Source organism: Pinus tabuliformis, chromosome 3_2 (genome assembly GCF_031772625.1).
Source record: "Pinus tabuliformis cultivar Carrire ecotype Pingquan chromosome 3_2, CPIR1, whole genome shotgun sequence".
Classification (NCBI taxonomy): Eukaryota; Viridiplantae; Streptophyta; class Pinopsida; order Pinales; family Pinaceae; genus Pinus; species Pinus tabuliformis.
In genome coordinates, this window is record NC_142302.1 from 296,751,278 (window position 1) to 296,762,877 (window position 11,600).

Genomic DNA, 11,600 nt, shown 5'->3' on the forward strand with positions numbered 1-11,600 from the left:
ATTCTCTAGAAATTCATCTGTAAATGTTGTCGGGAATGGGTCATGAACGCAAGCGTCATTCAATTTTTGTAGGTCCACGCAGATTCAAATTTCACCCTTCTGTTTTTTTTCCTGCACTATCATGGGACTCACCCAGTCAGATTCTTCAACAGGTTCAATAATTCCCACTGCAATCATTTTGTCTAATTCTTCGTAGACCATTTCCTCATAGTTTGGATTCAAACAGTAAGGAAGTTGCCTAACTGGCTTTGCATCCAGTTTCAAATTTACCTTCATCATCCCTAAATTGCCGAGGATCCCTTTTAACTCGGTTATTTGGGTCAGGAATAAGTCTTGATATTCGCAAAGTAATTCAACGACCTTATTTACTGTGGCATCGTCCCAATAGTCCCCAAGCATCGCGTACTTTAGCTCCTCCTCCGTACCAATGTTCACTTGCTTCATTTTTAGTGGCATGGTGATGTCGGGGTCCTCGATTGCTGGTCCGTGAACTTCACAACTCCCCTCTATTTCTGGAACATTGATGTTTCTGGGGTCATCATCATCATCTTCTACCTGAATGTTGTAACATACTACGGCCTAGCTCAACTAATGAGACCATACTGGCTACACTATTTCTTTTGGTTCCAGTGATATTTTTAAAATGGCGGCCTTCACAACTTGCAGCGCATCGTCAACAGTATCCATCCATTGGTCCTAAAATAAGAATGTTAATAAAAATCCTTCATGCAAGATATCCCATTCGCTTGTACCATGTCAGAGTATTGTCTCAGTATACCAGTTCCTTGGGATGACATCTAGGGTATGATAAAATAGGTGTACCCACTCTGGCTAGGGTTCTTCTCCATAGGCTTTGGTCCATTTTGTGAGGTGCACATGACGTCATCACGTCCATCGTATTTCTCAGTTATTCATAGTTCCGGCTTCCCAAACCTTATCTGCATCATCCTTTTGTAGCCATTCTAGTCTTCAAAGGTTCCTTCATGTGTTCCCCACCAACATGCAAGCGTCGCGGCAATGCCCATTTTAATGCATCCAACATCTGGTGCTTTGGTACCACGCTCTAGAACTTGGTCAGGAATTTGTCCACCACTGTCAACCCATCATACGTCGGTAGATCTTGATCTTGAACTGATACACAATGCAGTGACTTAGTTATCATATTACAGTTTAGCGTTGTTACTTGGCTCAACTAATTATGCCAGTGTTCATCTTCTTCATCTGAATATGAGGAATCTATGTACTCCCATGGTATTCACCCCTTCGCAGTCAGAGTTACCCAATCCTAATCCCACACAGTTATTTTGTAGATATAATCCAAGTCATCATCACTTCCATCGTCGCGTATGGGTTTAGTGTAGCGCGCTCCTTCAGCTGGATCTAGTGGAACAACTATGTGTAGGGACTTTTTCTCAAATATCATATTCCACTTTTTTAAGTTAATGACTTCATTCATATCTATGCCCCAGTCTATCCCTAACAACGCAGGATAAGGGTTGTTGTCATCCACAATTTCTATTACCTCAAAGTCCGTTTGCATGCTTGCGCCTTCTATATCCACTGTTACTCCTTGAATCTCCCCATGGGCAAGATCTTTTGCTGGTTTTCCATCCGTAATTGAATAGGAGACCACTATAATGCAGGTGTGCCCATGCATTCCCATGTTTGTTTCGGTAGCACATTCGCATCCGAACCCAAGTCCAGGATGACCTAATCCATTTCAAAGTCGCCAATCTATGCCGTCAATCACATTTCTCACCTGGTGCACAAAGAATGCCTTCCAAGTTTTCATATCACACACAGTTCACCTGACCTTGCGCACCTGGTTATCAATTCTTGTAATCCCTTAACTGCCTTACTATCACGTAGCATCTTTATGCATGTCTCTAAAAAGGTAGTTAGCATAGAGCGATCTATTTCCGGCTCGGGTTGATCCTTGCTACCTGAAGTAGAGACCTCCGTGAAGCTCTTCTTAGCTTCCATAAATGTCTCCTTTGCACGTTCCAAGTCAGACTCAGGTTGCTTTGTAGGGGTCTTGCAAACCCATGTATTTTTTCAGGTTGCTTCCCTTTATCTTCCGCTATGGTTGTGCCACTTCTGAGCGTCATGTTCACGTTGGGGTCTTCTTTGCGCGGTCTAGACCTCATCATTTGGACATTCTGCATTGGTGTAGGCTATGCTACTCTTTTCTCGCATATTTGTGCAATCAATGTGGGACAGTCTATCATTTCATGATCAAACTGCTCACAGTATGAACATGATATTCTAGTTGGGTTGGTACAATCACACGCGTAGTGCCCAGGTCCTCCACAATTGTAGCATATTAACTATCCATGGCCTCGTCTAGGTCCCATTCATCCTCATCCCCATCCTCGTCCCTGGAATCCTCCATGCGCCATGGCGGCGGTTGGATCCTGACCTCACGCCTCAGTGTGCATCCTATAGGCAGGTGTTCGGTCCATCAACAATTCATAACTCTGACAGTCTCGTTCATCGTGGCCCACTGATCTACAAAAATTGCAAAATAGCTTCTGGGGGTTCTGTGTAAACTTTTGCAATAGACGACAGTTGTCTGTTGTGTGCTTTCCTCCCACCTGATAGATCGCGCACCAGAGCACGGGTACCACACTCGGTCCTGTCTAGGCCTCCCGTCTCAACAGCATTGGCCCTCCCCATGTCAAATAGTTCGTGAATACTAGACAATGATCTGTATCGTGACCCTGGCCTTTGCATTTGATACACCACACTTCTTCACGTGCCTTTGGTCGCGGTGCCCTATCTTGCTTCAGGCTTTGCATCTCCAAGCATAGGTTTTTTTAGTTGCATGTAGATTTGTTGAACTCCCACCCAGGAACTTGTATTGGAGTTTCATGCAGCCTCATCGCTATTTCTAATGCTTTAGCCTGGGTTAAGGTCTTCTACTGTGACAACATCATTCTTAGAAGCAGTGTCAGGGATGCAACCAACCAGGCATGGTGCTGCACATTTGAAAGCGTGATATTAGCCTCATGGATCATAATCTTTAGGTGCTGATCCAGATCCCAGGGAGTCTCACCTAGAAGCATCACATTTTCCTTAAATATGATGATTGACTGAGTTTCTGATTTTGGTTGGCTAAACTCTTTGTTTAATGCATCCTAGATCTCCATTATTCTGACATTTGAATGATCGCTAGATTGCTTGATATACCACGTCAACGCGCAATACTGCAACATGCTCAATAAAGCAGCCATTTTAATGTTATCATCCATAACACCTTGGGCTTCCCATACTGCCTTTACCACGAACCAAAACTAATTTGGTTCCTCATTTCCTACACCTCTAAATATGGGCAACTTGATCGCACTTGCCATTCCAACCCTTGGAGGTGGTGGAGGTGGGTTGGGTGAAGATGGGGTTAATGTAGGTGAAGTGGTTGATGGCGTGGATGGAGGTGGTAACTGTGGAATACGCTGCTTTATCAACCGGACCACACTTCTTGGAGAGAACCCAACGATCTCCTCCTTGCTTTCTTGTGAAAGTGAAATCAGGGGACTGTTATCTAATCCTTCGATCCCTTGGTAGCCTCTCCTGTTCCGCGTTATCCGAGACATCAATGGATTGGCATAACCCTTTTTCACATAACATCATTTTAATCCAGGTATTCAACGATTTGATATACTTACCTCGTGGCCCCTTGAGAAAATGTGCTCAACTTCGTTGTAGCTCATAGTTGTGTCAATCGCGAACTTAGTGATAAACCCTCCTATTATCCGATCCAGCCAATGATCTACTGCCCGTGCGATTTTATCTTCAGATGCCTCTAGCCTGTGCAACAACTCTGGAGTCCACACGATGGGTTGTTCAAGTCTATACCTTCCCTGACTTTCAGCTAGCCTCGTGATCAGCTCATACAATTATGTCGAGAAGGATGTGAAGAGGATCTCGTGGCTTTATGTGTATATGTAGCAATATAACCACATATTTTCATATATCTACAAAGTTTTGTTTTCTTGTACCACGAACTTGTGAAGCCTCTGATCCAACCAATCTTCAATCTCTTTCTTCATAGGGTTCCAATGTTCCGACATCGAACATCCCTTAGGCAGATCCCGGTCCCAACAACAAAAGCATTTGTTGGCTTATTGGGGCCTAACCGAGGTTCGGCAGTGTTTTAGCCAAATGAATCCCATAGTACTAGCCCTTTCGGCATCAATCCATGGAGTGCGGATTGAAGTCTCACCCGAGGTAGTATGGGAGGGTGCTAGAACCAGGTTTCTGCACCCTAGGGATGTCTTAATGGGTTCTAGAAGGGGCGCGTACCGATCTACGCACTCATGCTATTCTGTCCAGCCGCCCTACCTTTGCATAACTCAGCAACGAAGTGCTTCCTAAAATTTTATTATTATTGCAATTATTATAGATCTGATCTAATTCTTAAGGTCTTTTAATTAGGTATTCAACATTTATAACCAGCACACGCAACCATAATTCTGACAGATATGCATAAAATCAGATCATAACAAAAGCACAAACATCCAAATCTGCAATTAAATACACACTATTTCTAGAACAACTTATCTTTTATTAATCTTTCGTTGAGTACAATCAGTTCCACCCTACGCACTCAGCTATAGGGGTCTACGCACACAGCTACGAACACTACTAGGCCTCTATGCACATAGCTATAGAGCCTACCTTAACTACTACCACCCACGACTCAAACTTACAGACTGAAAGTGAATATTGCATTCACAAACCCATAATACATCAGATCTTCACCAAAAACTACTTCTACCCTTAGAGCCTCGCCCTATTTATACATTCCCATGGTCCGTGGACCATGGGCAGGCTGACTTGCTTTCTATTATTTTACATTATTTTCATGCAGACAACCCTTTGACTTGATCTATTATAGTTCGTGCTCCGCGCACTTTGCGGAACTTTTACAATATCATTACCCTAAATTGTGGGCTTTAAGCCCCAAACTGTTACGCGTGGGATCCGCTACCCAACAACGTCAAACTCATATATTTCTTGTTTTAGATTTTATTCAATTATGTGTACCTGTTCTACATTTTGTTTTGTTGCTAAAGTTTCACCCATTTCATATTAAGAAAAATTTTCCTTTTGTTGTGCTCTTTGCTCTAGAGATTCCACATAGTCATAGATTTCTTGCTGCAGTGGATCAATTTATGGAGTTTGTCTTGTTGGGCTGACTATGTGAGGTCTCGTATTATACCTTTCTTCTTCAATATCGATCATCACTGGTGATTGATATTTGACATTTTTGAAATCCTTTTGATTCTCCTTAATTTTACATCTAAACTTCCAATGTTTTTCCTTCTTTTCTCTATTATCCTATGTTTTCTTCTTTTCTTCAGGTACTTGTTGGCCTGGGATAACTCTCTTCCTTTTAAGGTTTTATTTCTCATCCTTCTATTTAAAATTTTCAAGATATTGGGACAGTGGAGTTTTGTCTTCGAATGGTTCCTTTGGAGTTTCAGTCACAGTTTGCTCCTGAATTTCCTCTTCGACTCTTTCTTTTCCAAGGCTATGATTTGATTTTACTCTACTTCTTCTAACCCTACCATTTGGTTTCTTCTCTGGAGCTTCTATAAAGTGATTTCCTACTAATAAATCATGCTAACTATCTCCTCGGGTTTGGAAATGTGCCTCTATCAATATCTTAATGGGTCCATCATGGTATAGAGAGTTATTGATGGTCCTCAACTCTCTTTGTATGCTGAATGACATTTTATGTAATCTTTGAATTAGGAAATAAGGCATATTGATTTCAAACCCATCATCAAAATGCATCATAAGCCTGGCATGGTAGAAAAACATTGTCCCAAATACCTTATTCTTTCAAGAAGTGAATCCAAACATTCTCTTTTATTCTACTATTTTTGAACCAACTTTCTTCATTCCTTTGTAATCATGTTGCTTCTGCTACAACTGATTATGGCAAGATGAGTTTAATGTCACCATTTTCTACTTCCACTCCATAAAATGCTTGGGAAAAGGCTTTGGTAACTTCTTCTTAATAACCATTAAGCTTTTCAAAGAACTGGAGCCATCCCACATGTTGCAATTTCTCTCTAACCCTTGAATATGCCTAGAGGAATTTTATCCTAGTCGGCTCAGAACAAACAAGCATCCCCATAGTACAGAGAAGTCTTGGCCTTCACTGTTTATGTCGACTAAGAAGATGGAAGTTTCGAGAGAGAATGAAATGAAATTTAAAGTGGGAATGAGCTGAAGGATATGGTGCAAGGTTAAAGTAGTGTTTCATTAAGATTTTTACTTCACAACTTCCTAGATCTGATATCAAAGGACCGGTGTCATGTTTTAATTATAATTAGACTTAATGTGACCAATGATGTAATAATGATGAGATATGGTATAATGATTATGAGTGTAATGGAAAAAATATAAGGTTGTAGAAGGTCTTCAACTATTAATATAGTTATCCATGAATTAAAACCTAAGCTCTTATATGAAATATAATTCCAACATTATTACATACCTTTACTTTTTCCTCCGTGAATTTTTGTAGAAATTGGATGTAGTTAGAGAATTGAGATTGATTGTAGAATGATAGAAGTTTTGTTTCTGGTTTTTATTCTCGAACTTCCTTTATTTTATTAGAATAAGGCTTCTTTATTGTTGTTGTTGCTGCTGATGATGACAATCAATAAAAGTATTGATCATTAATGTAGTTTGGCTAAAGAGAGGGATGAAAAGAAATAGGGACAAGAAAAAGGGGTTTTGAAAATCTAAACTACCAAGAGATCTTATTTTTCAGTTAAATTTTTTTGCATAAACATGCCAACATAGTTGGTTTTCATATTTATACTTTATTTTTATTTATTTATTATTTATTATCATTATTATTATTATTTACAAAGATTACAATGAAGTTGGAGAGTGAGGAGAAGAATCCCCTTCCTTAACCCGCTTGAATTCAGAATTCTCTTGCAAATATTTGACAATTTCTTCCCTTGTTAGTGGTTTATGATACAATCTTAATCTATGACCATCAGCAAGGAAATCATTTTGTTCATCATCAATAGTTTTGATTTTGCCTACTTCATTATAAAAAATAGTGCTAGTCTCATAAGGACCAAGAATATGAGTTTGAAATTTTCCTTGAAAATCTTTGAACTTGGAATCAAAAAGAAGAGCCCAATCACCTAGGTAGAACTTTTTATCTTTGATAAAATTGTCATGCCACTTAGATTTTTCTTCTGAAATATGTTGGTTCTTCAAATAGAATGTTGTTGGATCTCATCTAACTCATTCAATTGTGTCAACCTTTGTTTCTAAGCTTCTAACAAATCAAGGCCCAACTTTATTGTTGTTCTCAAGGTCTCCACTCGGAATTCAATTCGAATCAAGACTTTCTTTCCATAGACAATCTCATAAGGAGTATGTCCAGTTTTGTTCCTCCATGTAGTTCGGTACGCCCATAAGGCTTCTAGAAGTTTTTCTGCCCAATCCTTTTTATGAAAATGCACGGTTTTTGTAAGAATTTATTTAAAAACACTATTGGTAGATTCCACTTTCCCATTGGCTTGTGGATGATATGAAGTAGACCTCCGATGCTTGATTTTTTATTGCTCCACGATCTTTTTCATAAACTTTGACATGAATTGAGTACCTTGATCTGTTACAATTTCTCTTGGAACACCAAAATCAGTAAAGATATCCTCAAAAATAAATGTAACTACAACGTTTTTAGTTGCAAATATAGAGGTTTAGCTTTTACCCATTTTGCAAAATAGTTCATGCAAACAAGTATATACCATTTTTGTTTCGACGGAGGATTTATTGGTCCAACAAAATATAGAGCCGATTTTTTAAAGGGTTCTACAAGACTTGTGGTTGTAGAAGCATCTCATTTGATTGAATGGGTTTCCCAATTGTTTGAAAACTATCACATCTTTTTACATATTCTTTGGCATCCTTAAAAATGGATGGCCAATAATATCCCAAAAGAAGGATTTTGTAAGCAGTTCTTTTATCGAAAAAATGTCCTCCACATGCTTCATCATGATAAGTGTTCATGATTTCAGGTACTTCATCTTCTCAAGCACATCTTTGGATAATGAAATCGAGTCATGTTTCATACAATTCTCCATCTATCCAAGAATAAGGTGCACTAGTTTTGATCACTTTTTTCTTTTCTTTAGCTAAGATTTGCGGAGGCAACATTCCTGTAGCCAAATATTAAGAATTATCTGCAAACCATGGTGTCCTCATAGATACTGCGAAAAGATATTCATCGGGAAAGTTATCTTTTATAGGAACATCCTCTTTATTATTTTTCATTATAGAAAGAAAATCAACAACTTTATTTTCTTTTCCAAGTCTATTAAGAAGAGTAATGTTGAATTCTTGTAGTAACAACAACCATATTGTAATTCTACCATTATTTATTTGTTTTTTCATTTGATATCTAATGAAAAGGTGATCTATATGAATAAAAGATTCATAACCAGTAATTTAATGACGAAATTTATTAATGGTGTGAACAATAACTAAAAACACATTTTATGTTACAATGTAATTTAACCCTACGGGAGTCTAATTTTTACTTGTATAGTAGATGACATAAGGAGTTAAATATTTTTGTCCAAATACAACTCCGAGAGATATACCTAAAGCATCAGTGGAAATATGGAAAGTAAGAGCCCAATTAAGTCATCCTAAAATTAGTGCTTTAGAAATCTTTTGTTTCAATGACTCAAAATCTTTCTAACAGTCAGAATTCCAAGAAAATTCACAATCTTTTGTAAGGATTTTGAAAAGTGTAGAGGATATTTTTGTGAAAATTTTCTATGAATCTCCTGTAATATCTAGTAAATCCAAGAAAACTTCTTACATCCCTTCGGAAAACAGGAATTGAAATTTTAGAGATTATTTCTACCTTAGATGTATCCACTTTAATTCCATCACTTGAAATATGGTGGCCCAAAACAATTCCTTCATTGAACATCATAAACATTTGTCATGACTTAATGAAATGTTTTCCTCTTTACATATGACAATACTTTTTTCTAGATTTTCCATAGCTTCTTCAAAAATATCGCGATACATAGTAAAATCATCCATGTACACTTCCATAAAATCATGAATTAGATTAGAAAAAATGCCTAAAATGACCCTAGGAAATGTGGTAGATGCATTACATAATCAAAAGGGAAGAACCCTATAGGCATATGTTCCCCGTGGACATGTAAAATTAGTTTTATATTGATCTTCTCATGCTAGTTGGATTTGATTATATCCACTAAAACCATCTAAATATGAAAAATACTTATTTCTTGCCAAGGTATCTAATACTTGATCTGTGAAAGGTAGTGGAAAATGATCTTTTAAAGTAGCTTCAATTAATTCTTTGTAATCATTGCACGCTCTCCATTTTCCATTTTTCATAGGAAAAATCACTAAAAATGACACCCATTGACTATCTGATATTGGATAAATAAAATGCACGTTAAGTAATTTTTGTAATTTATCCTTAGCAATTACTCTCAGATTAGGATTCATCATTCTATGAGGTTTTCTAACTTGTCTGAAATTTTCTTGAATATATATATGATACATACAAGTTTTAGGATCAACCCCTTTCATGTCAGTGTACTCCCATGCATAAGGATATGAGTGTATTTGTAGCATTTGTATCAGTTTTATCTTCTGAAATTATTCCAAGTTATTGTTAATATTCAATGATTTATCGAGAAAAAATTCTACTTGAGAATTGCCAAATTTTTCCATAGAATGTAAAGCCCATCGGTGAGATGATAAATATTCCATATTGCATTGTTCCTCAAAACTCTGATCTTGCTCACAATAGGAAGAAAAATCATTATTATTCATTAGATTTATCAATTGATCTTCTTTATCTAATTATGAAAAAGTATAAATTGGTTGCAAATCATTAAAGAATGCATTATCATTATCTATCCAAATCTCACTCTCTACTTCAGTTATTGTTTTTGCAGGAGGATACAAGGTAAATGTCTTAGTGTAATTTCCATCAGATATATACATATCACCATATCTACAACTATGAATGCATCAACTATAGCTAGCCAAGGTATACCAAGGATCAATGGATGGCCTCCTAAATTATTCTTTGCAGCTAAAATCATGAAATCTACAGGATATTCCCAAGAATCTACAGAAAAAGACACATCTTCTAATACTCTATCTGATTTGATAATGTATCGATCTGCTAATTATAATCATGTAGGAGTATATAGAATATTATGAAGCTTAAGTTGCTCCATTGTTTGTTTACCCATGATATTAATGGCTACTCCTAGATCAATTAAAGTGTTTGGAATCTCAACACCATCGATATGAAATTTTCACAATAGGACTACCAGGATCTAGATATTTTTGAACAATATGTTTTCCCATCATGATTTCAACAAATTTTCCTACCAATTAAATCCTTTTGATATCTTTTTTTTTATTCCTAGTTTTCTAATGCATAGATCCTTGATACTTTTTGCAAATATTGGTATTTCCTTTATATCCCGTAATAAAGGAATTTTAATGAAAATACTCCTAAGTTCATCTAACATATCATAATCTGGTAAAACAATTTTCTTTTCTATTCCTTTATCAATTTTCAACCTTTCAGGAAAAGGTGGATCCTGCAAAGAAACAGAGGTTGTTCTACTAGAGGAACTATAGGAGCTTGCTTTATTTTCTCTTTGTTTGATAGTATAAGAGCATATTCCTTTAGGGGAATGCTTTCTTGTTCCAGATTTACATATTTCTTAGGAATTTCAGTCCCTTTCGATTTTTGGATGCCAGTTGTTGATGAATTCTTTCATAAGACCCTACTAGATCTAAGTTGAACATCATTTATATGTAATGGGGTAATCATACAAGATTGAAAATTTTGTCTTTGACCTTATAAATAGCTTTTTGAATTTTATTGCTTGGATTTGAAATTGGTTGGGTAGGTAGTTGATTAGGTTTTCGAGGGAATGTTAATGAAATTTATTGATTTGGATTTTGAAATTGAGGAAGTTGAGTTGGTTGAGGAGGATAATATTGTGGTGGAAAATAACGATATGGTTGTTGGAATTGAAGATATTGAGGAGATTTTCCATAAGAATTTTTCCAACCTTAAGCCCAAGATGGATTTTGAGATTGTGGGGACCAAGGTTTCCATGGCATGGGCCCAACCCAATTGTTATGTGGTTCTGTATATGATTGAGTATTTAAACCTTGAGTAACATTTGATTGTTGATTTTTCCACTGTCTTTTTAGCAATAAAAAAAACAGATTCAACTTGGCTTTTCCTAGCTTCATCTTGAAAAACAACTTTAAGACCAATTATTGAAGGGAATTCCTTTGTATTGTGATTTTTATCACATATGACATGGATTTATGTACTATCAAGCAAACATTCTCTTAAGGCATGTTTCTTTCTATGATTGGGAAAGAAAATAGGTAATGAAGCATTCTCGTCTTTTTGCTTATTTTGTATCTTAAGAATATCTACTTGTTCACTAAGTCTCCCTAAGATATATATTTTGAAATTGTCATGCAGATTGCCTATTTCAACTCTACTTACTCTTACATTTTCAAATTTA